Source organism: Scyliorhinus torazame, chromosome 7 (genome assembly GCF_047496885.1).
Source record: "Scyliorhinus torazame isolate Kashiwa2021f chromosome 7, sScyTor2.1, whole genome shotgun sequence".
Lineage (NCBI taxonomy): Eukaryota > Metazoa > Chordata > Chondrichthyes > Carcharhiniformes > Scyliorhinidae > Scyliorhinus > Scyliorhinus torazame.
This window is the reverse complement of record NC_092713.1, coordinates 221,969,450-221,981,865: the sequence shown is the minus strand read 5'-3', so window position 1 is coordinate 221,981,865 and position 12,416 is coordinate 221,969,450. Positions and strand designations below refer to the sequence as shown.

General features: G+C 43.8%; 1 protein-coding gene across 1 annotated transcript in view; it reads left to right on the top strand.

The window, feature by feature from the left end:
- atp6v0e1 (ATPase H+ transporting V0 subunit e1) overlaps positions 1-12,416 on the top strand; it is a 44,040-nt gene that overhangs the window by 26,702 nt on the left and 4,922 nt on the right. The window lies entirely within an intron of this gene.

Genomic DNA, 12,416 nt, shown 5'->3' with positions numbered 1-12,416 from the left:
GATATGATTCTGCGATTGGGCAGCACTTGCTGAACAATCCTGAATGCACCAATAGCTACACTAGGAGCCAAGGGTTGGTTTAGCTCAGTGGGCTAGACAGCTGGTTTGTAATGCAGAACAAGGCCAGCAGCATGTGTTCAATTCCCGTAACAGGCGCCGGAATGTGGCGACTCGGGGCTTTTCAGAGTAACTTCATACGTGTGACAATAAAAGATGATTATTATTATTAATTAATTAATGGGGATCAGCTGAGTGGCCCATTTACACTTCCTAGAAATAACACATTTATTCGCAGGAACCCATTCGCTGCAAACAAAATGATGTTTTCTTTATGCCTTTTTTCAATTACCTGGAAGTATAGGGAGCCGTTTCTCTTACTCCAGGGCAACTTCTTGCCAATTGGAGTTGACGTCAAATAATCAGCACGCTTTTCTCCTGTAGTTTGACTTGTGATCATTTGAACTTTGGCACTCTTGCATGTCTCCTGATGAGTGCAAGTCAAAAACTTTGGCAAAATATATCTCCGCAGCAATATTCAAGTTCTGTATTATCTGCCAACTTTAGATGACTAATTGAACAAGAATGTAGAATCACTGCAGTGCCGAAGGAGGCCATATGGCCCATCGAGTTTGCACCAACCCTCCGAAAGACGATTCCACCAAGGACCACCTCCATGTCCTATCCTCGTAACCCCATCTAACCTTTTGGACACTAAGGGGAAATTTAGCATGGCCAATCTACCTTAACCTGCACACTTTTAGACTGGGGGAGGAATAATTTTAGACTGGGGAGAAAACCAGAGCACCCGGCGGAAACCCACGCAGACATGTGGAGAATGTACTAATCTTTTTGCACTCTTCCATTGCACTTTTCAACAGTATGTCAAAGTAAAAGAAAGAATTAACGTTTAAAAGCAGCAGTGAGGGTGGCATGGTGGCGCAGCGGTTAGCACTGCTGCCTCAGCACTGAGGACCCGGCTTCAATCCCGGACCCGGGTCACTGCCTGTGGAGTTTGCACATTCTCCCCGTGTCTGCATGGGTGTCACCTCCACAATCCAAAGATGTGCAGGTAGGATGAATTGGCCATGCTAAATTGCCCCTTAATTGGAAAAAAATAATTAGGTACTTTAAATTTATTTATTTTTTAAAATAAAAGCAGCAGTGAGCAGCCTAAAAACACGGCTTGAGGGAATTGCACTGTGTGATGCAATGCTGAGTCAGAGCAACGAAAGGTCTCTGATTCAGTTGATACTTGGTTAAATAATTGGTCTCTTGGGGCAGTAATTACAATTGGCCTTAATTCCCCAAATTTGGTTGCATGGAGAGTTATGGAGTCACTTGATTTTAAAATAATTTTCCATTGTTTACAAAATGTCCAGCTCCAGTTTAAAGTGCATCATTCCTGAGAAATTCAAGCTATTAAAGCATTTTTATAGAAATGATTCCTGTATATATTTTTTGTTGCGATGGTTATGTTATTTTATTGAATTGTATGGGTCAGATTCTGGCATTTGGGGGGGGGGGCACATTCCCACTCAGCACATCAACTAAGGGTTAATCTTGCCAATTTCTTTCCATCTCACTGACCACCAACAAATGCCCCCCCCCCCCCCCCGACTCATCCTGCAGATCAATAATCACCTGCCTTTCCCTCCAGATAATCCATTCAAGACCATTGTTTGTGTGTGTTCTAGTTTTTAATAAAGATGTACCAACAGAGACCTGCAAAGTAATTGCGGTCAGATTAGTATATTTAGGACTTCATTAAAAACAGGATTTCGAGTTATTTTTTCACCAAAAGCCCTGAACAAAATCAGAAGTTTTCACTCCAGTGAAAGCTACATAAAATTGTCTGTGTGCACAAAACAGGCCTAGGAATATAAATATAAATTTTACCAGCCTTGTGACTTGTTTATAGTCATGGAATACAAAGCTTAATTGGAAACTGTTTTCTCCACAGCTGAAAAGACATGTCTATACAAGATGGGGAATAAATACTCCATTTCCTTGAAATTTGCCTGTTACAATTTCATCTATCATCAAAGAAGACAGCATCCTTAACCACCAATCTTGTTCCATTGCAAAGTCCTTGTTTAGGACGTTTTGAGTCTAAATGTGTGTGGCGGCATAAAGTTACGTTGTGTAGAAACTCTGAGGAATATAAACTGAACCAGAATCATTGCAGTACAGAAGTCAGTCATTTGGCTCTGCAAGCCATGCTAGCCCTCTGTCGAGCAATCCAGTCAGCCCCATTCTGGAAGTTTATTTGCCTCAGGTGCCCAACCCATTTCTATTGAAAATCGTTAGCCTCTGCTTCCACCCCATCGTGGGCAGCAAGATTCAGGTCATTAATTACCACTCACTGTGTATAATAAATTCTTCCTTCCATCCTGCATCTCTTGGCCAAGATCCTAAAGCTCTGTTCCCTGGAGCTTTGTACCTTCAGCTAAAGCTGTCTACTTTCACACTGAATACCATTTATTTGTGAAGCTAAAGATCCTGTATTCATCGCTGATTACTTTCTCAATATGTTTGCCTTCAAAGATTTGTACACATGCACATATAGGTGCCTCTGCCCTTGCAGACTCTTTAGAACTGTGCCATTAAAGCTATATTTCCTATTCCTTCTGCCAAAATGCATTACCTCACGCATCTCTCTTGTCACTTTTGTCTGCTAATTATGTTCCAAGATCATCCTCCTTGTTCGGCATCACTCAGTTTGGTATTATTGACAAAGTTTGAAATTTAGCCCTGTATTCCAATATCTAAATCATTTATTATATCTAACAAAAATAGCAGTGGTCCCAGCCCTGAACCTTTGCCCGGAACACCATTGTCTACCATTCTCCAGCCTGAAAAATGACCATTTACCATGACTATTTTTCCTTGAGCCAATTTTTCATCCAAGCTGGCACTGTCCTCTTATTCCATGAGCTTCAATTTTTTTAACAGGTCTTTTATGTGATGCTTGTCAAATGTTTTTTCTGATATCTGTATATACAGGATCCATTCATTAACCTCTGTTAATTCATCAAAAAATTCAATTGGATTAGTCAAACACTAAATTCCTTTTACAAACCTGAGCTGGCACTCTTTAATTAACTCAAACCTCTCCAGATTCCTGTTGATTTTCTTTCCCCTGATTGATGCTTCTAAACCTTACCCACCACTGATGGTTAAACTGACCAGCCTATAGTTACCTGGACTGTCCTTGCATCCTTTTCTGAATAAAGGTATCACTGTGCAAAGGATTGGTTTCAAATAATAAGTATAATAAAATAATTGTCAATACCATTTTAGTACACTGGGCAATTCCATTATCTCATTCAAATGCAAAAGTAAAATACTGTGGTTGCTGGAAATCTGAAATGAAAACAAAATGCTGTATATACTCAGGCAGTTAGGTAGCATCTGCGGAATGCAACAGTTCTGAAACATCACTCTGATTTAAAAAGTCATATCGAAATGGAACGTTAACCTTGTTTCTTGCCACAGATACCATCACCTCATTTCCCCCTCTCCCATGTTGTTTAATCCTCTCCACCCTGCTCTTGCTATCTATATCTCTCCTATAAATTCAGAGCACCACGGTAGTGCAGTGGTTAGCACTGTTGCTTCACAGAGCCAGGGTCCCATGTTCAATTCCCGGCTTGGGTCACTGTCTGGGTGGAGTCTGCACGTTCTCAGTGTCTGGGTGGGTTTCCCCCGGGTACTCCGGTTTCCTCCCACAAGTCCCGAAAGACGTGCTGTTAGGTAATTTGGACATTCTGAATTTTCCTTCTGCATACCCAAACAGACATCGGAATGTGGTGACTAGGGGCTTTTTACAGTAACTTCATTACAGTGTTAATGTAGGCCTACTTGTGACAATAAAGATTATTATTATTATAAGTCCTTCTGTAAACAGTAATAATATTTATTAGTGTCACAAGTAGGCTTGCATTAACACTGCACTGTGAAAATCCCCTAGTCGCCATACTACAGTGCCTATTCGGGTACACTGAGGGAGAATTCAGAAAGTCCAATTCACCTAACAAGCGCATCTTTCCCGACTTGTGGGAAGAAACGAGAGCACCCGGAGGAAACCCCCGGAGTCGGGGGGGGAGAATGTGCAGACTCCGCACACAGTGACCCAAGCTGGGAATTGAACTCTGGTCCCTGCCGCTGTGAAGCAACAGTGCTAATCCATCCAGGGTAACTTTGGGATCCCTTTACCTTTTGCTGTTTCTGTTGTTTGCCACCTCCATCCCCATCCTCCACCACTGCTATCGCCACCAGCCGTTTGCAGTCGCAAGTGCATCAAGCACTCCAACTGTCTGATTCCAAGTGCACTCTGTGTTGCCTAACAACAACTTGCTCGCTACAACTGCCCAATACAGCCCAGGCAGACAAAACTGACTATTATTGTAGACTGAGAAATTTCCGTTCAGTACCCAATGCAAATATGACAGATAATTGCATATGTAGGGTTTTGCCATGCTAAAACATTCCAAAGCACTTCAAAGGAACCTTTTAAAACAATTTATCAAATAATCATAATTAAATAATAGAGCTGCAAATATAAATAAGTTAACATGCAATGAGAATGAAAGCATTACAAAATGCTACTCTGTAGTTATTATGAAAGATACTAAAGCAAAATCTCTGAACAATACCTGAACTTGTATTCTGCTAATGTTAGACGGTTGATTTGGAGCCTCGGATGAGCAGAGATGCATACGATAAGGACTGCTCAATATTCTACTGTTCAGAGTAATGTAAAACAATGATTTGTTTTGTTTAGTTCATTGTGAAATATTTTAATAGGTAATTTTGGAAAAGTTGGTGTGACCTTTATGCTGAAATGGGAAAGTGGCAACAAAATAACAATTGGTTACTTGAGAGACACACGGTGGCTATTGTAAAACAAAAATGAAAGACATTCTGTTGGATAATCTGTTCGTCATTATGTAATTTAGGAAATGCCCTAGATTCTGGGCAGACTTCCTCCTGATTCATCAATGAATTCTTCACATTTTGTTCCCCTCATTTGGATTCCAGTGTTGCAGCAGCCAGCCATCTATAATCTGTTGTTGTGCTATGGTTCACAGGAAGCCCTGCAAACAGCTGCACGCATTTCTAATTTGTGGTCAAAGAATGTTCCATTTGTTGACTTGTATACCACTGGGTTTAAATCGGACTAAAACTTGTCTTTTTAATTTTTAAGCTGGCGCATTCAAGTGCAGTACAGTGAGATGGTACAGTAGTGTGGAGGTAGCACTAATCATACCCTTCGAAAAGTTTTTTAAAATAGTATTGCAGCATCTGCATCTTGTATAATTGATATGAGTTTTCAATATGCTTTTTTTAAAAATCCCTCTTTCTGTCCCCTCCCCTTTGTGTCAGCCTTGGCTTAGTTGGTAGAACTCTCTCCTGTGAGTCAGAGCTTGTGGGATAATTCCCTGCCAGTGTGCTATACTGTTAAAATGCCATATTTCAGGTGAGACTTTAATAATAATAATAATATTAATAACCTTTTATTGTCACTAGTATGAAGTTACTGTGAAAAGCCCCTAGTCGCCATATTCCGGTGCCTGTTCGAGTAAGCTCGTGCAGGAATTGAACCCGCGCTGCTGGCCTTGTTCTGCATCACAATCCAGCTGTCAAGCTCACTGAGCTAAACCAGCCCCTTAAATAAATATAAAGGACCCCATGGTGCTATTCGAAGAGCAGTGCTTTCCTCGTCCTTGCCTCACTGATGCGTGTGGGTCCTTGCGCTGCATGAATTGGCTACTATGTTTCCCTCCATTACCATAATGAATATACTTCAAAAGGTACTTAATTGGCTATAAAATCCTTCCCGAGGCCACAAAAGCCACTCTGTCAATGCATGTTTCTTTCTTTCTATCTTCCACTCCTGTAAATGTTGATTCATGCTGGAATATACCCTGTATGTGCCAGTTTACCCTCTGGTATTGGGCCATATGAGTGAACTTGAGTTGTTTAGAACCAACAAACTATTTGATCCTGGGAAGAAATAGAATCATGGAAACCTCACATTTGGCCCATTGAGTCAGCACCGACCCTCTGAAAGTGCACCCTACCTAGGCCCAATCTCCACCCTATCAGTGTAACCCCACCTAACCTTTGAACATTAAGGGACAGTTTAGCATGGCCATTCCACCTAACCTACACGTTATGGTCTGTAGGAGGAAACTGGAGCACGTGGAGGAAACCCACGCAGGCACTGGGAGAATGTGCAAACTCCTATCAGTCACCCGAAATTGAACCTGGGTCCTTGGCGCTGTGAAGCAGCAGTGCTGTGCCACCTGACATATCAGCTGAACCAGATTCCTTCCCAATGTGCCACATAGTAAATTATCATAACCTATCACAGCCCTGGCTAACACCAGCTAACCCCAAACAAACCAGTGATGTAACTGGAATCTACCTGGACTGGCAAATCATGTATTTTCCTTTTCACATTTCATCAACGCCCTCCCCTCCCAACTGAACTTCAGCCATCATGCTGTGAACGCTAAAAGTCTCTGACAAATCTTCTCTGCCTTGCTCCAATTTCTTAAATCACACCGGAAGACATCCTGTAAAACAGGTTGCTTTAGTTACCTTCACAACCTCTACTTCAGGGGTTATGGTAATGAAGCCAATGAGTTCACATTTGGGGTCACTAGCTCCTCCTTGTAGTGGCAACTATGGAGAGAAGACGAGCATGTCCAGAGGCTAGGGCAGGTCAGCTTTGGACCAACTGGATCAATTCTGCCACAATGTATGGGGTGGACATTGGGCTCAGGAAACAACTTCTAGCTGCAAGTTTGAGTATGCCTGGGAGTTTGTGAGCAGACTTTGCTTAACTAGAGACTGGCAGGTATAACTTGCATGGCTGAGCCTCTAAGGTGAGTGGCAGCTTCAAAATCACACCAGGATAGCAACTCTGCCTCAAGTTACCATTAATCAAAAGGGGAGGGTTGATGAAGAGGGGCAACTGGGAGAGTGGGGGGGAAGGAAGATTGGAGAAGTAGGCACTGAGTGGGATTTGGAACAAAGGGGTTGCTGAGTGAGGGGGTTTTAGAACAGGGGTTCTGAGTTGGGGACCAGGGATTTTGGGAAGAGGGGCTGCCAAGCGAGTGCAGGAGAGGTGGAGTGTTGTCAAGGGGGCGGGGGGAGCTGATTACAATTTGTGTATGTGGGGACAATGTTGCGAGAAGGGCTACACTTGAGTCTTCTGTCATCGGAAAATGGAGAGCTCGTCTGAACATACAGGAAAGTGCACTTTTTCATATTTATATGATATGATCTGTACATGGATTTTAATATGCTTAATATTACTATACTGCTTTATTGCAGTTTTGTTTTAGCTTGTGTCATGGGTCATGTTAATTTTCGGGTGTTGAAATTTGATCTCAATGGAAAATAATTTGAAAATGAAAATCGCTTATTGTCACAAGTAGGCTTCAAATGAAGTTACTGTGAAAAGCCCCTAGACGCCACATTCCGGTGCCTGTTCGGGGAGGCTGGTACAGGAATTGAACTGTGCTGCTGGCCTGCCTTGGTCTGCTTTAAAAGCCAGTGATTTAGCCCAGTGTACTAAACCAGCCCCTGGTTTTTAGAGAGCATTGCTCTATAATATCAAACTACTTTCCCGTACCATCCCAAGTCCATATTGCACTGCGTTTGTTTTTACAAGTTAAGTAATGGCAAGGCCAGAATTTGTTGCCTCGCCTTTAACGGTGATGATGAGTTGTCTTCTTGCACTTGCCCTTTGTGTGGCAAATGTACTCCCAATGATGCTATTTGAAAGGCAGCTCCAGAATTCTGATCAGGAACAATGAAGGAATGGCAAGATAAATTATATAGTCCAAGTATTTTAGACTTCAAGTTTGTAACCTTTTTTTATAAATTTAAGGTACTACATTTTTTCCAATTAAGGGGCAATTTAAAGGTTCTTTTATTTTCCTGCCTCTGTAGATAGTTCAGGCAGTGCCCTATTGGGCACCCCCTTCACTAACACTCTGACTCTCTCCCTCCCCACCACCCTCCTTTCCCCTCTCTCCCCACCACCCCCCTTCCTTTCCCTTCTGTTGGTACAGAGGCGAGGGTATCTCGTCTCTCCAGCGCAAAGTTTAGTGCTTATACCGTTTGATTTTTGTAGATTGTTGTGAACTGTTTTAATAATCAGAGTATCTACCCCCCCCCCTCCCCCTCCCTGTACATTGGTACTGAGGGGAGGATATCCTGTTTCTCCAACACAAAATGAGTGTTTGTCCTGTTTGGCCGTGTATATATTTTTTACTGTTTTAATAAAAAGATATGGCCATTCCACTCACCTGCATAAAGTTTATAACCTGGGTGAGCATAGTGGTTTAGCTGACAGGCGAGTGTAGCCATCTGGGATGGCCACTTACAACCAGGAACAGAGAAGCTCGCAAAGCATAGCGGGTAAAATGGACAATGCGAGATTCAGGCAGGCTCAGAGCCTGAAATGTATATTTGCAAGTGAGGAATCCAGACGGTATCGAAACCCCGACCAATTAGCATTTGATGGACTGATTAGCATTTGCTGCCCATCTCCGCCAGACAAAGGACTGGTACTTGAGCGACCGGTACAGTCCCAGACATTTTGGCGCCACTCCCTGTACTAGGGAAGCGTAAACAACAAGGTCAGTGACCGCTTGGGACACGTCCATTTATTGGTTTGAAATCGAACATAGTGATCAGGGATCACCCAATTAATGGGGTCCAAAATGAAGGACGGCCCAAAAGAGCGCGAAAACCCCCAAGCATAAGAGGAGAGTCCACCATGTGTTCGTCCTCTTTTGGACCTGGCGCCCCGGCAACGTCCACCTCCAATCGCAGCACCACCAGAAGCAAGTCCAAGTTCAACGCCCGCTACCAGACGGATGAGCCGCACTGAGCAGCAGTTACTTCTACAGACTCAATAGATCCAGAATCGAACACCGGCCACTGTTCCTCTGACCTAAGCCGGGTGCCTGAAGTTAAGTACAGGTGAAGTTAAGTAAGGTCTTAGCTGATAGGTGTAGTTAACTAGTAGTGCATGTTGCATGATTGATTGTGTAAATAAAGTACCCTTGACCTTGAACTAACTAACTGGTGTTTGGCTCTTTGATCGATAGCCGGTTGAACCTTGTGGTGGTATCATTTGATACCTGACGACTCTGAGCATTAGAATATTGATATCCAAAGGAAGGAGGGCAACCTCACTGACTGCCATATTTACAGTCGGTAAAGAAAAGGCAACACTAGGAAGCCAGAGGTTGAGCTCAAATTTTGTTTAAGCGAGATGTGAAATCGAATTAATAAAATATGGCATTTTGTGTGGTGGCACCATCTGAGAGAACTATGAAAGATGCTGAATTGTAAAAAATATGACTAATGTCATCCTCCTCTGTCTTATCTACACGTATCATCTTGTTGTGAAATCTAAAGCAATTGGGGATAGTAATTCATGGGACATAAATCTGGCTTTGCAAGTGCAAAATAAATTGAGTGATAACTGATCATCTGTATACAACCAAGTAATGAAGAAAACTTCACATGTATTCAATGGCCCTAATATTTTTTAGATGTTTGTTTAGTGGTGCTAATGCTTGAATACTTTGTTTGTGCTAACTACACTGTCGGAAAGGAAACCTTGTTTGTGTCAATCCCTTTCTGGTTCTGGATCTGACCTCTGCTTCTTTCAGGCTGACTGGATCCATCCTGTTTCTGTGGCCAGCCTCCGATTGGGCCCTGGCCCAGCTCTTCTCTACTTTGCATACTAACATAGGTGATGTAGTGTTTAGGAAATAGTCTAGGTCAGACTGCAAGGCAGTAATTTAAAGTTTGTAGTTCAGCTGACCGCTCTCTGTTATTGAGGGGCAGCACGGTAGCATTGTGGATAGCACAATTGCTTCACAGCTCCAGGGTCCCAGGTTCGATTCCGGCTTGGGTCACTGTCTGTGCGGAGCCTGCACATCCTCCCCTTGTGTGCGTGGGTTTCCTCCGGGTGCTCCGGTTTCCTCCCACAGTCCAAAGATGTGCAGGTTAGGTGGATTGGCCGTGATAAATTGCCCCTTAGTGTCCAAAATTGCCCTTAGTGTTGGGTGGGGTGACTGGGTTATGGGGATGGGGTGGAGGTGTTGACCTTGGGTAGGGTGCTCTTTCCAAGAGCCGGTGCAGACTCGATGGGCTGAATGGCCTCCTTCTGCACTGTAAATTCTATGATAATTTGACCACATCTTTAAAAACAAAAAATTTAAAAAATTTGATTTCAATTTCTGCCATCTGTCTGGTGTGTCAAGATCTGAACTATATGTCTGATTAAGATGTGGAGAAATATAAATCCATGAAACCCGTTGCTTTGTTTGAAAAATACAGCCCATTGGTCAACCGTGCCTCCCTGTGACCTGCCGAATGCCCTGAGCTAGTTCTTGGCTTGTATTGATGTAGTGTCATGGCACAGGTTCACTGCCATATTTATTTACAAAGAGGTATGAACTTGACATGTTGGAATTTTAACTGGGTCCACTGCGCATTTGTGGCAGCTTTCATCCAGTGTCTTGAAGTTCTGAGCATTACACTCTATCTTAAAACCTTTATCACTTGGACTTCCGGTGGCGACATGTAGGAGGAGGTCGCATGTAAGGTAACTGCTGCCAGAGTCGTTGATTTTTGGTTCCTCTTACCGGTTTCCGGGGGAAATTGGTGGACAGATTCGCCCCATTCAAGAATATTTGGTATGAAGATGTCAAAAGGTGCAAGAAAGAATATAATTTTTAAAAGGTGGAAGCAGTCTGAGGAACCAAGCACGTTGCAGAACCCAGGGGGATCAAAGATGGCGGAGGCAAATTCATCGGATGGAACCACATCTATCACGGTAGACAAAAGATGGCGGAGGTAATGGCTATCGAATTGGATAAACATTTCGAGAGGCATGGGAGGGAAATGGTGGAGGCCCGCAAAGACAGTGGATGATGCCCTACGACGGACCTGGACTGGACTGAAGGGGCTTACATGGAACTTAGTTGAAAGGAGTGGAGGAGGCACTGTGCGACACAGTGATCCGTTCGCTTTGTTAGATAGTGCAGCCACCTGGGTTGGCCACTTCCCGACTTTAAAATGGAGATCCGCTAAGAATGCAGGGAAATTCAGCCAACGCAGGAAAAACAAACGGGTGCAAAGTTTCCTGAAATCAGAACTTGCAGGAACCCAGACAGCACTGAAACTAACAACCATCTACATACTGATGAGCGATCCCCGGGAACAATTGGAAACAGTTAAGGTAAACAAGGCCAAGCCAGACTCCTCGGCGCCAGCAGGAGCCAAGACAAAGGAAGGCCAACGGACACTTAGGAACTGCCCAGCGATCGGAGAACAGCTCCAGTATTGGAGAAATCGATCCAAGTGATCAGAACATAGTCCAATCACTTGGAACCAGGTACGGGGTCCGCCCCGGATGGCGCAAAGCCTCTGGGGACTATAAAATAGAGTCCCCAAGTTAAATTAGTCCTTGGCAGGGTCTCAACAGCTCGAAACAGCCCTTGACCATGACCCGCCTAGTAGCTGCACCAACCAAGTAAGTCTCCAGTCAACTCATGCTACGAGATAGGCGCTCCTAGCTACCAGTCTATACCAGCTTTGAAGACTGCAGACTCAGAATCGAACAAAAGGCCATTTGTTCCCCTGACCTGGTGGGCCAGTTCCAAAGCTAAGTATAGGCCTTTTAATGTTAGAGATGGTCTAGTAAGTAGAGTTTTATACATGAGTAGTGATTGACTGTGTATAATAAATGTGTTTTGATTTGAAACTTACTAACTGGTGCATTGAGTTATTGATCAGCACTTGAACTTGTATCTCGTGGTGGTATCATAAAGATACCTGGCGACTCTAGAGCAAAGGTTATAAAACAGAGCAAATTAAGTAAAGACACAACGAGCAACATTTACTAAGAGCCAACCAAACGTTAGCAACAATGCTGAGCTGGGGAGGGTGGAGGAATGAAATAAAGGTCTGAGAGTGAAGGGTGATGATCTGGAAAATAGGTCGAGGCTGCAGTACATTTATCATGTGGCTTCCTGAGGGAGTGGAGGGTCAGAGGCTGACTGAATACTTCAAGTCGATGTTTCTGAAGTTGGTGGGAGAGGAGGATCAGGCCCTCTCCCTCTCCCTCCTTCCCCCCCCCCCCCCCCCCCCCCCCCTCCCAATCGAACTTGATCGGGCGAATGAACCACCGCAAATGGTGATGGCGTGTTTTCACAGCTATCGGTTGAAGGAGCAGACCCTAAAGTGGCCCACGAGAATCGGGAGGTGTGGTGGAAAGGCAGCAGTGTCCACATCGATCAAGATACTGCAACGGAATTGGCAAGGCGTGGGCGGCCTTTTACAGGGCGAAGTTGGCGCTCTGCAAGAGTGGTGTGGTG